Source organism: Oratosquilla oratoria, chromosome 1 (genome assembly GCF_046742065.1).
Source record: "Oratosquilla oratoria isolate Oo_2021 chromosome 1, ASM4674206v1, whole genome shotgun sequence".
Lineage (NCBI taxonomy): Eukaryota > Metazoa > Arthropoda > Malacostraca > Stomatopoda > Squillidae > Oratosquilla > Oratosquilla oratoria.
Window position 1 is genome coordinate 35,314,951 of NC_134777.1, and position 13,733 is coordinate 35,328,683.

Sequence of the window (13,733 nt, forward strand, 5' to 3'; positions counted from 1 at the left end):
GAACCTACCAACTATAGACCAGTCTCTCTAACAAGTACAATAGCAAAAATTTGTGAAAGAATTATCAAAAGTAGATGGGTAAAATACTTGGAAAAAAACAACGTACTAAATCCAAGGCAATTTGGATTCAGACAAGGACGATCATGCGTCACCAATTTAATATGTTTCTATTCAAGGCTAATAGATATAATACAAGAAAGAGATGGATGGGCTGATTGTGCATTTCTAGACCTAAAAAAAGCTTTTGACAAAGTACCACATAAGAAGTTGCTTAAGAAATTAGAATATGAAGGAGGAATACAAGGTAAATTGCTAAATTGGATGGAAGACTTTTTGCAAGAAAGAAAAATGAGAGTAGTGATAAGAGATCAGCACTCAAAATGGAATGAAGTAATAAGCGGTGTCCCGCAGGGAACAGTTCTGGCCCCAATAATGTTTGCTATATATATTAATGATATGGATGAAGGAATTGAAAGCTATATGAGCTTCTTTGCAGATGATGCAAAACTACTGAAAAGAGTGAAAACTGAAGAAGATTGTGAATCACTACAGAGAGATCTAAATAAAGTACAAGAATGGAGTAGGAAGTGGGAGATGGAATTCAATACAAAAAAGTGTAGTATAATGGAATTTGGAAAAAGCAAAAACAGAATAACAGGATCATATAATTTGGGAGAAGAAGGAATAAAAAAAGTAGAAAATGAGAAGGACCTGGGAGTCATTGTTATGAATAATATGTCACCTGAGAAACATATAAATAAGATTTTTGGAGAAACTTATAATTTAATAAGAACAATCAAAGTGGCATTTACATACCTGGATGAAGAAATGGTGAGGAAAATCCTAATCACCCTGATAAGACCAAGATTGGAATATGCAGGAACGATATGGTCACCAAGTACAAAAAAATGTATAAAAAAACTTGAAAGAATACAAAGAGCAATCACAAAACTGGCACCAACACTCTCAAAACTATCATATGAAGAGAGACTACAAAAACTTAAACTACAGACACTAGAGCAAAGAAGAGAGAGAGGAGATTTGATAGCTATTTACAGAATCATGAAAGGCATAGAAATTACTGATAGAGAGAATCTGATAAAATGGGATGACAGAAATACAAGAGGACACGGAAAGAAAATAAAAAAAGACAGCTATAGAAGAGATTTGAAAAAGAACAGCTTTCCTCACAGAGTAATAGACAGTTGGAACAAGTTAGATGAGAAAGTGGTGTGTGCAAAATCAATACATGAATTTAAAAATAGTTTAGATAAAATGAGATATGAAGACGGGACCCCACGAGCATAGCTCCCCTTCCCGTAAAATACAACTAGGTAAATACAACTAGGTAAATACACACTTTCAACGAACGGACGACTTGAAGAACGTTCTGAAGAAAAGTGCAGATTGTGGATCCCAACGCAAAGAGAAGTGCCTTTTTGTATTTGCAGGGTGGGGGGAAATTGCTCGTGGGGTAGTGGGAAAGTAAGGAAAGAGGAGAGGGGGAGGGATTGCTGGGGAAATGGAAGGTAATGAGGAGGTGGAGGAATTGGCCCTGACGGGCCGCCGAAAGGTGGACAAGCGACCGCAAGACGAGCTGGATGATGACGACATGTCTAATAGGAATGTGAAGATTAGAGGTATAGATAGGAGCAATACAGTAGAAAGTGATGAGAATATTTTCAAGGGATTTAAAGAGGGTGGGGGGGACACAACCCCCCCCCGACTGACAAGACTACAAGAGAAGGTCGATAAGATGAACGAGGACTTGGAGCGTAGGTTCGGTAATGTTGACAGTATAATTCGAAGAATTGAAAAATTGGAAGAACTAGAGAGGGCGAACAAAAACTTAACTAAGGAAATTGAAGAATTAAAACAACAGTTAAAAGAAGTAAAAGATGAGAATAAAGTCTTAAAGGAGAATAATATGGAGAACAAGGAGGGTTGGAAAAAAATTCAAGAAAATAGCAAGGTTGCATTCACTGACATAATCAGACAGCAAATGAATGAACAAACTGAAAACTCAGTTATTAAAGTGATGAGACAGAAGGAGAATATAGTAAGAGACTTAGCAGACAAAAAGAAATGTATAATTATATTAGGAATGGAAGAGAAACATAACCCAGATAGAACCACAAGAATCAAAGAGGAAAATGAAAAAGTAAGCCAATTACTAGAATCAGTTCAGGAAGATGAACCAGAAATTATGAAACAAATCGAAGAGAAATTTAGACTCGGAAAGTATAGCACAGACAAGACCAGACCAATTAAGATTAAATTCAAGTCACAAACAACGGCAGAGAATATCTTATCCAAAACAGGGAAACTAGCAACAAGTGAACAATACAAAAAGATATGGATAAAAAGGGAAATGAATAAAGAGGAAAGAGAGGAAGAAAAGCAGAAAAGACTGGAAGCTAAGACAAAAAACGAGAACAGAACGGAGTCAGAGAAAGAGAGATTCTATTGGAGAGTAGTGAACATGAAACTAAGGAAGTTCGACATACAAAAGAAAAACATAAGGGAAACAGAGAACACAATGGAAGTGGCAGAAAACTAAGAGTGTCTTACACAAATATAGATGGATTAATAACAGGATTGAATGAGCTGAATGATTATTTGAAAGAAAAAGAACCGGACATAATGGGAATTGTAGAAACAAAATTAAAAGGCCCACTACCACCCAACAGTGTAGGACATGATGCATACAATTATTGGATTAGAAACAGAGAGAAAAAGCAAGGGGGTGGAGTTATGTTCCTGACTAGGAAGGATATAAACGTGAAAGGTGTCATATATGGAAAGAATACAGTAGAGATGATTATGATAGAAGTGGAAGACAGAGATAAGAAGAGCAGAAAATTTGTGATCAATTATGTGCATCCAAAAACAGCCTCAAGGGAGGAGAGTGAACATAAAAGTATGTTAGAGGACACAAAGATAACATTAAATAAAATAATGGAAGAGGGAGGAAGAATAGTTATGATGGGCGACTTTAATTGCAAAGAAATCTGCTGGGAAGAAATGACAGTAAAGGGTGGAGACGACTCATGGGGAAACGCTCTACTTGAGATGATTATTGACCACACAATGACACAATGGATACAGGAGAACACTAGGTATAGAAATGAAGAAGAACCATCGAGACTAGACTTATTAATTACATCTGAACCTAGAATAGTGGACAAGATTGAATATAAAACACCAATAGGTAAAAGTGACCACATATTGATTGAACTGGAACTTAATGAAGAAAAATATATCAAAAAAATGAACAATATAGAAAAGGAAGAATGATGTATGAAAAAACAAACTTTGATAAAATAAGAGAATTCTTTCAACAAGAAAACTGGGAAGAAATATACAAAGAAGAAACATCAGTGGAAAAGAAATGGAATATTTTGACAAAAATTTACAAAAAAGGAGTGGAAAAGTATGTCCCAAGACAAAAACAAGAAAAAGAATATGTAAAATGCTGGTACAACAAAAGTTGTAGAGAGTTAAAAGATAAAAGAGACAAAGCCTGGACCAGATGGAAAAAAGACAGAAAACCTGAAAAATGGAAAATATATACCAGTTATAGAAATGAATATGTACAAACATGCAGAGAGGAAAAGAGAAAATATGAAAAAGACGTCATAGAAAAATGTAAAGATCAACCAAAACTATTCTACAGATTTGTAAACAATAAACTGAAAAACAAACAGGACTTGGAGAAATTAAGACAAGGGGGAGTTGAATACACTGAGGAAATGGAAATGGCGGAAATTATGAACAAACATTTTAAATCAGTGTTTACAAGGGAGAACATACAACCTGAAGAGATTGAATGGAAAGAGAAAGTCCCCCCTATAGAAAAAATAGAAGTATCAAAGAATGAAATATTGATACAATTGAGTAATCTTGATGTCAGAAAATCACATGGACCAGATGAAATAGCAAACTGGATTCTGAAAGAATGCAGAAATGAACTGGCAGACAAAATACATAGCATAATAAGCAGTTCCTTGAAAGAAGGAAAAGTTCCAGAAGATTGGAAAAAAGCAAATATAGTACCTATATATAAAGGAGGAAATAAAGAGGAACCTACCAACTATAGACCAGTCTCTCTAACAAGTACAATAGCAAAAATTTGTGAAAGAATTATCAAAAATAGATGGGTAAAATACTTGGAAAAAAACAACGTACTAAATCCAAGGCAATTTGGATTCAGACAAGGACGATCATGCGTCACCAATTTAATATGCTTCTATTCAAGGCTAATAGATATAATACAAGAAAGAGATGGATGGGCTGATTGTGCATTTCTAGACCTAAAAAAAGCTTTTGACAAAGTACCACATAAGAAGTTGCTTAAGAAACTAGAATCTGAAGGAGGAATACAAGGTAAATTACTAAATTGGATGGAAGACTTCTTGCAAGAAAGAAAAATGAGAGTAGTGATAAGAAATCAACACTCAAAATGGAATGAAGTAATAAGCGGTGTCCCGCAGGGAACAGTCCTGGCCCCAATAATGTTTGCTATATATATTAATGATATGGATGAAGGAATTGAAAGCTATATGAGCTTCTTTGCAGACGATGCAAAACTACTGAAAAGAGTGAAAACTGAAGAAGATTGTGAATCACTACAGAGAGATCTAAATAAAGTACAGGAATGGAGTAAGAAGTGGGAGATGGAGTTCAATACAAAAAAGTGTAGTATAATGGAATTTGGAAAAAGCAAAAACAGAATAACAGGATCATATAATTTGGGAGAAGAAGGAATAAAAAAAGTAGAAAATGAAAAGGACCTGGGAGTCATTGTTATGAATAATATGTCACCTGAAAAACATATAAATAAGATTTTTGGAGAAACTTATAATTTAATAAGAACAATTAAAGTGGCATTTACATACCTGGATGAAGAAATGGTGAGGAAAATCCTAATCACCCTGATAAGACCAAGATTAGAATATGCAGCAACAATATGGTCACCAAGTACAAAAAAATGTATAAAAAAACTTGAAAGAATACAAAGAGCAATTACAAAACTGGCACCAACACTCTCAAAACTATCATATGAAGAGAGACTACAAAAACTTGGACTACAGACACTAGAGCAAAGAAGAGAGAGAGGAGATTTGATAGCTATTTACAGAATCATGAAAGGCATAGAAATTACTGATAGAGAGAATCTGATAAAATGGGATGACAGAAATACAAGAGGACACGGAAAGAAAATAAAAAAAGACAGCTATAGAAGAGATTTTAAAAAGAACAGCTTTCCACACAGAGTAATAGACAGTTGGAACAAGTTAGATGAGAAAGTGGTGTGTGCAAAAACAATACATGAATTTAAAAATTGTTTAGATAAAATGAGAAATGAAGACGGGACCCCACGAGCATAGCTCCCCTTCCCGTAATATACAACTAGGTAAATACATACATGATAATAACAACAGCAAAAATTTAAAGATAGAGGTGAACAATAAATTGCAAGAATTGACACAAAAGATCGAAGAGAACCTAGGTGAGGAAAGTATTCAGAAAATTAAGAAGTGGAAGGAAATCATTGAAAACAAGGAAATTGCTTTTAAAGAAATAGTCAAGCAGCAAATGCAGGATAATGCAAAAGACACAATTATCCAAGTGATTAACGAAAAAGCTAACTGGGTCAGGGATACAGTAGATAGGAAAAAATGTATTGTGGTATATGGACTAAAAGAAAAACAGGGATTGGTAAGGTACATGAGAGAAAAAGAAGAAAAAGAGACAGCAGTAGAAATCCTAAATGAAATTCAGGGGGGAGAAAGAGATGCAAGCATAGACCTGGAAGAGACATATAGAATCGGTCGCTATTCTAAGGATAGAAATCGACCTCTAAAGATAAAATTAAGGTCACAGATGGTAGTAGAAGACATATTTGAAAAAGTAGATTTAATATTTACAACAGTACCTGAAATAGTGGACAAAGTCCACTACAAGACACCAATTGGAAAGAGTGACCATGTACTCATTGAAACTGTACTAAAAGAAGAAATGGACATGGAGAGGAATGAAAAGCATAGGAAAGGAAGATTGATGTACAACAAAACAGACTTTGCAAAACTAAAGACATTCTTCTGGAATGCAAACTGGGAAAAATTCTATATGGAAGAGACAACAGTGGAAGAGAAATGGAATATATTGATGGATAATTACAATGAAGGGGTAAACAGGCATGTACCAAGACAAAAGCAAGAGAGAGAGTACATTAAATGTTGGTTCAACAAAAGATGCAGTGAGGCAAAAGACAGAAGGGACAAAGCTTGGAAAAGGTGGAGAAAAGACAAAAAACAAAGCAAATGGCAAATTTATATAAACTATAGAAATGAGTATGTTAATGTGAGAAGAGAGGAAAAAAGGAACCATGAGAAGGATATTATAGATAAATGCAAAGATCAACCCAAGCTATTCTATCGGTATGTGAATGGTAAACTTAAAACCAAACAGGAAATGGTGAAACTACGCCAAGGAAATATAGAATACACAGAAGAATTAGAGATGGCCGAAGTCATGAACAACCACTTTAAATCTGTCTTCACCAGAGAGAAAATACAAAATTGGGACGTAGATAATAACAAGCAATCTCCCCACATGAGTGAGTTCACATCACAAAAAGAAATATCAGAACATCTATCAAAACTGGACGTCAGAAAATCACATGGCCCGGATGGTATTGCAAATTGGATTCTAAAGGAAAGCAAAGAAGAACTAACAGACAAAATACACATCATAATAAATAGCTCACTCAAAGAAGGAAAGATACCTAATGACTGGAAAAATGCTACCATTGTACCAATATATAAAGGAGGAAACAAGGAAGAACCCACAAACTATAGGCCAGTATCACTAACAAGCACTATAGCCAAAATTTGTGAGAAAATCATCAAGAATAGATGGGTAAAACATCTGGAAGACAACAACATATTAAACCCAAGACAATTCGGGTTCAGACAAGGAAGATCATGCACCACAAACTTAATATGCTACTCAAGGCTAATAGACATAGTGCAAGAAAGAAATGGATAGGCTGATTGTGCGTTCCTAGACTTGCAAAAAGCCTTTGACAAAGTGCCACACAGAAAATTACTAAAAAAACCTGGAACACATAGGAGGAATACAAGGGAACCTACTAAAATGGATGGAGGACTTCCTGACTGGTAGAAAGATGAGAGTAGTGCTCAGAGAAAAATATTCAGATTGGAAAGAGGTGATCAGTGGAGTACCGCAAGGATCTGTACTGGCACCAATAATGTTTGCTATCTATATGAATGACATGGACGAGGACATGAATTGTTACATGAGCTTCTTTGCTGACGATGCCAAACTGTTAAGGAAAGTAGAAACTGATAAGGACTGTGAAGCACTGCAAGAAGACCTGAATAGGGTATGGAACTGGAGTCAGAAATGGGAAGTGGACTTTAATACTAAGAAGTGTAGCATAATGGAGTTTGGAAAAAGCAAAAACAGAATATTAGGAAAATATACAATTGGAACCAAGGAAGTAAAGAAAGTAGGATCCGAAAAAGATTTGGGAGTAATTATCACAAACGACTTGTCCTATGATAAACAGATTAACAAAATTGTCGGGGAGACTTACAACTTGCTAAGATCAATGAAAGTGGCATTTGCACACTTGGATGAAGACATGATAAAAAAAATATTGGTTACATTGATAAGGCCTAGACTAGAGTATGCAGCGACATTGTGGTCCCCCAGTACCAAAAAGAATATAAAGAAAATAGAAAGAATCCAAAGAGCAGCTACAAAAATGGCACCTGCACTTGCAAACCTATCATACGAGGAGAGATTGGCTAAACTGGAGTTACCGACACTGGAGCAAAGAAGAGAGAGAGGTGACCTATTGACCATCTACAGAATCATGAAAGGCACAGAGATACTTGATAGAGAGGACTTACTTAACTGGGACAAGAGAAACACAAGAGGACATGGAAAGAAAATAAAAAAACATAGCTATAGAAGAGAACTGAAGAAAAACAGTTATCCACATAGAGTTTTGGACACTTGGAACAAACTGGATAATGAAATAGTATGCACAAAAACCATTCATGAGTTTAAAAGCAAACTAGACACTGCAAGATACAATGGCGGGACACCACGAGAATAGCTCCCCTTCCCGCAAAATACAACTAGGTAAATACATATACCAAAGGCTTTTCCCCCCTTACAATACAAGGGAGGTAGCCAAAAAACAAAAGCATAAAAACCACTCCCACCCATTTCATCCCCAACATACTCCACTCCCCTCTACCCTCTTCCCTCCCTCTTATCTTGGCATCTTCTGGATGATGGGTCATCCCTGCATCTTGTATACTGCCCTGGGTCAGAACCAGCATCACAAGACAGCACATCCACAGCAAGGCCACTTCATTAAATCAGTGACTCCCCTCTCCATCCCCTCATGCAGAAAAGGAGATGGGGAGAAATCCCTTCGGGATGCATCAATTTATTTATCATACATACTCCCCCACCCCCCACTCATCACAGCATCATCCATATACAACCAATCTCCATTCACCCCTATCTTCTGTTCTCTCCTGTCCTTCCTCAACAGACATTCTCCTCTTTCCCAATGCTCCTTTTACCCCCATCCATTTATCTCATCCTAGGTCGACCCCTCATGTTCACTCCTTCCACACCCCTTTTACTAGCCTTTCTTCACTCATTCTTTCCATGTCCAAACCATCCCAATACTCTTTCATCAACCCTCCCAGCTCCCCTTCCAACCCCCCATTCTCCTCCTCACCTCCTTGTTTCTCACTCTACCCAGCCTAGTAACCCCTATCAACTTCTCAGACACCTCATCTCAAAACATTCACACTCCTCCTCTCCTATGTCCCATATTTCTGCCCCATACAGTACTGTCGGTACACTCCTTCATACAATCTTCTCTTAGCATCCATTCCCAAATGTTTATTTCTCATTACACTTTTTAATCCACCAAAGCATTTACTTGCCTCTCTCAATCTACATTCTACCTCCACTCCTCCCCTTTCCTGCTACATTCACACTCAAGTATCTTAAACTATCCACTTCCTCCAGTCTCCCTCCTTTAATATTCACTTCCAGTCTGCTGCCATTTTCTCCCTTTATACATCTCATCACCTTACTTTTACCCAAATTTATCTTCAATCTCCTTCTTTCCCTCACTTCCCCAAACTCTGTCACTAACTTCCTCAATCCCTCCTCTGATCCTGCCACAAGCACTGTGTCGTCCACAAACAACAGCTGGCTTATCTCCCACTTTTCTCCATTTTCTTTAACCATCTCCAATCCCTGACCCACCACCCTTGTATTCACTCTCGCTCCATCCCATCCATGGACAAATTGAACAGCCAGGGTGACATAACACATCCCTGACGAAGTCTCACCTTTATCTCAAACCACTCACTCTCTCCATTTCTAATCCTGACATAAGCTCTACTACTCTCGTAAAAACTCTTGACAGCTCTAAAAAGCTTTCCTCCTATCCTGTATATCTGCAATACCTCCCACAGTGCCTTCCTGTCTACCCTATCATAAGCCTTTTCCAAATCCCTAAAAGCCCAAAAAACATCCTTACCTTTTCCTATAGCTTCCTCACATATCAGTCTTACCACAAAAATCTGATCTACTCAACCTCTACCTGTCCTAAACCCACTGTTCCTCACCAATTACTCCCTCTGTTCCTCTCCTAATCCTCTCAATCAAGACCCTCCCATAAGCCTTCCCAACTACACTTAACAAGCTAATCCTTCTGAAACTACTATGCTCACACCTGATATATGAGAGCTTTTGCTAAAGCTCTCATATATCTGCCTTACCACAAAAATATGATCCAAGCAACCCCTACATTTCCTAAATCCACACTATTCCTCACCAAACTCCCTCTGTTCCTCTCCTAATCCTCTCAACTACAGTCAACAAACTGATCCCTCTACTACACACATTTGTCCCCTTTTCTCTTGTAAAGCTGAACTGCACTGGCACTCTTCCCATCCTCCAGCACTCTATCCTCCCTTAGACACATATTAAACAACCTCATTAGCCAGTCCACTATTACCATACCTCCCTTCTTCAGACACTCCGCATGACATCCATCTAATCCAGGTGTTTTACCTGCTCTCATCATTTTCAAAACTACTTGCATCTCATCTTTTCTTATTTCTCATCCATTTTCCTCTCCCATCACCATAATTTTCTCAGTGCCTCCCATTGTTACCATCAATCCCTCCCTATCCTCCTCCACATTCAACAGCTCTCTAAAATACTCTAGCCACCTTCCCTTTGCTGCCTCCTCTTCTGTTAACATCTGTCCATCTGTACCTTCTACCTTTTCTCCTCTATTTGACTCCCCTCCCCTCCTTCTCTTAACTTCCTTCCAAAACATTTTTATACTATTTTCAAAGTTTTCTGTTATATATCCCTAATTTTACATCTGCTCTCCTTTTGACCTTCTTCATCTTTTGTTTTGTTTCCTTTTATTTTTCTTTGTACCTCTCACATGTTTCCCTCATCCTACTTTGCAACCAGTCCCTGACTGCTCACTTCCTCTCTTCTACTACCTTCTTCACTTTATCATCTCACCACTCACTACCCTTCTTTCTATTTCCTCTCATCCTCCTTGTTCCACATACCACACATCTTCTCATGCCCTCCTTGAAACACCCCATTCCTCCTCCACTCCTACTTCTACTCTCTCCTTCACCACCTCCCACACTTCTCTCAGCTTCTCCCAATTCTCCTGTTTCTTTCATTTATATCATTTACTGTAAGCACCTCTCTACCTTCTGCCATTTTCCTCTTTCTCCAACTATCCTCCACTCTCAACTTACTTCCCACCAAAAAATTACTTGATATTCTCCCATTCTCTCCCCTTAGAACATGGGCATCCAGAACTCTTCCTACTCTTTTCCTGGATATTACTACATTGTCCATTAAGGCCTTATCAACCATACAGAAGGTGAGGAATAGTCTTGTGCAAGAGGTGCTTAAACCAAGATAAGTTATCCAAGTCAACTACTTCTCCAGGAAGGGCTTTCCACTGCTCAGTCACTTGGCAGGAGAAAAATCACCTCCAAACATCCATTAGTACTCTAGGTTTATAGTTTCATATGATGGCTATGGGTTGGAAGAGAGAATAGGACAAACATGTACCATTGTATTCAGTTCACTGTGCAAAATTTTCTAACATGTAATTAGGTCTGCTTTCAGTAACCTTCCTTTGATAGAGTACAGACCAATCAATCTAAGATGCTCACAGTAACACATACCAAAAGCCCTTTCAACCTCTCTGGTCCATCACCTGTGCACTCTTCTGTCTGCAAATGTCACCAGAGATTCTCACATTCCACATGGGGGAGGCAAAGTCAAGAAGCAGTTATATATATGAGATATAAACTCCTGTAATAAATTCAGGAGATCTACATAGGGTACATCTAAGGATATTAGGTGAAATCCCTACTGCCTTAGATATTAATTCCGAAATATGCTGATGAAAGCAGAAAGAGGAGTCACTGAGTTCACCAAGATCTCTGTGAAGAATAATTCATTGTGAACTCAGCAATTGGAGGCAGTGACGTGAAACCTTTAGCAAATCTCACATGAGCACATTTGCGAACAAAGAACAGCAAGCCCCAGGTAATGATAATAATACAGCTCCAACCATAACACTAGATAGCCAACCCCATAGAAAGTAAACTAAAACTCACAGAACATGAGAAAGAACTACGGTATTTCAATAAAGATATCACAAAAAAAGAGAAGAAAAAAAACTGGGAAAAACACAAAAACTATGAGTGGGAAAACAAATAACAAACAAATGTAGAGCATAAAATCATTACAAAAAATGGTGAGGAGCCTATGTCAGGAGTCACATAGCTGCAGCCAAAGCTATCACCTTTCCCCTATGCACACGGGCTATTAGGGGAGGTAACAGTCGCTAACGGGAATTGGAGAGAAGTGCAGGATTTCAACTCTCAACTAAGCAAATGCAAGACCAGCACATTTCCAATTATGCCAACAGTGCATGATATTATTAAAAACTCGAACATGAATCTACCAATCACCAAAACAGCAGTGTAATTTCATTTACAAGCACTTTTCCAAGAGAAGTTTAAAATCCACACCTCCAGAAAAAGGGAAGATACACTAGGTAACACCACTCCTCTCTTTAATAATAAAAAATGTACAAAATACAATAAAAACTGAAAATACTACAAATGGATAATGTGACAACTAGCATATAATAATGTTTGCATGCAGAGTTGTGCAATTCAAAGAAATTGGCATATAAATGTGTTCAAAAGGTTGTTGACCTCTGCCTTGCCATTTCTAGCGATGACAAACAATAAAAAATGTGAAATGTTGCAAGAATAAGTTCCTGATTTTAATATCTATTTCTAATTCTTATACACAAGTCATGAATCTTGCTATCATTCATGCATTCAACCAGCAGCTACCTGTAATATCTAGATCTGCTTTATCTGTTACCTCTACACTTATCATGATATTTATTTGAAAATTACTTTCCCACTGTTTACTGCCATTATCTACATCCTTGGATACCTCAAGGTCTTCTATTTGAAGCCCTTTTTGCCTCAACACTGAGTCCCGACATCAAAATTTTAACAAGAACAAGAAGCAACTACCTCATACTACACCCATGTAAAATATTTTCCTAATCATGCCAAAAGATAAAGGCAAAGCTTGTTACATCTTATGAGTAGCAGTCCCAGCGATAGTCCCATTTGCAACTTCCCATTGTTAAAACATGGCAAAATTAATTACCTACATTACATTCTATTTCGCAATGTTTACCTTAGCCTAAGGCTTAGGCTTAGTTTGAAAATATAAGAGATTGTTGGTAATTTATTTCACAGTATTTAACATGGGAGAAGTGGGGAAGCAAACCAGGATATCTACTCTTGAGTCGTACCAGCTCTTTCATGATATCTTAAGTAAATCTACAGTAACAATCACTGATTAGGAATGATTTTTATCAGAGGACAAAACAGATTCACTTACCTGGTATACAGATCCAAATTATACATTACACTTCTCTCTGAGCACTTATCCAGTGTTTATATACAAGTAACTTGAAACTTTAACAAATTACACGTATCCTTTTTTTTTGTGTGTCAGATAAAAGGCCTACCCAAAAATTTTCCCCAGTTTTCTAAATTCCAAGAATGACACTCCAAGCTTAAGTAGTATTTGGGATTTCCTTGCAATTCTCGACTTAAATACGATACACACGTGTCAAACAAACTTTCTACGATATTGTAACACAAAGTTTGTGATCCAGGCCTACTGAGTAACGGTCAGACAATAAAACGATAGTATTTTGACTACATATGTCGATAACGTTCACATTAACCTTCCCCCTCCTCTATCGTCTACAATCAACACTGAACACTGTTATTGTTTGTCAAGTTTATATAAGCAGTATATTGTATATAAATATTTGCCTACTCCACAGCAATTTTTATGCCGAAAATATTTTCTTTGACACTCTCAGAAATAATTGAAATTATTATTTCCCAATGACAACGATAGTTTTTTTCCTTCGTGAAACGTTTTGAGAAATGACGTCGTGTTCCGTGTAGCAATCAGAAAACACAAACCTTTAGTTGAAAACCATAAAAGTATAAGATCATAATCTAGTTCATTTTGATTATTTATTTTCTTTTAACCATTCATAAGTGTGC

General features: G+C 37.1%; 1 protein-coding gene across 3 annotated transcripts in view; it reads right to left on the reverse strand.

Moving 5' to 3' along the window:
• The window catches only part of LOC143032846 (GTP-binding protein 1-like), a 135,859-nt gene extending 122,380 nt beyond the window's left edge, over positions 1-13,479 (reverse strand). Inside the window, exon 1 of one of the 3 annotated variants that reach the window (XM_076198011.1) lies at positions 13,051-13,479. The gene's annotated coding sequence lies outside the window, so the exon portion shown is untranslated. The remainder of the gene's footprint in view (positions 1-13,050) is intronic. The other 2 variants (XM_076198020.1, XM_076198030.1) reach the window with 2 other exon arrangements.
• Positions 13,480-13,733: the final 254 nt, after the last annotated feature.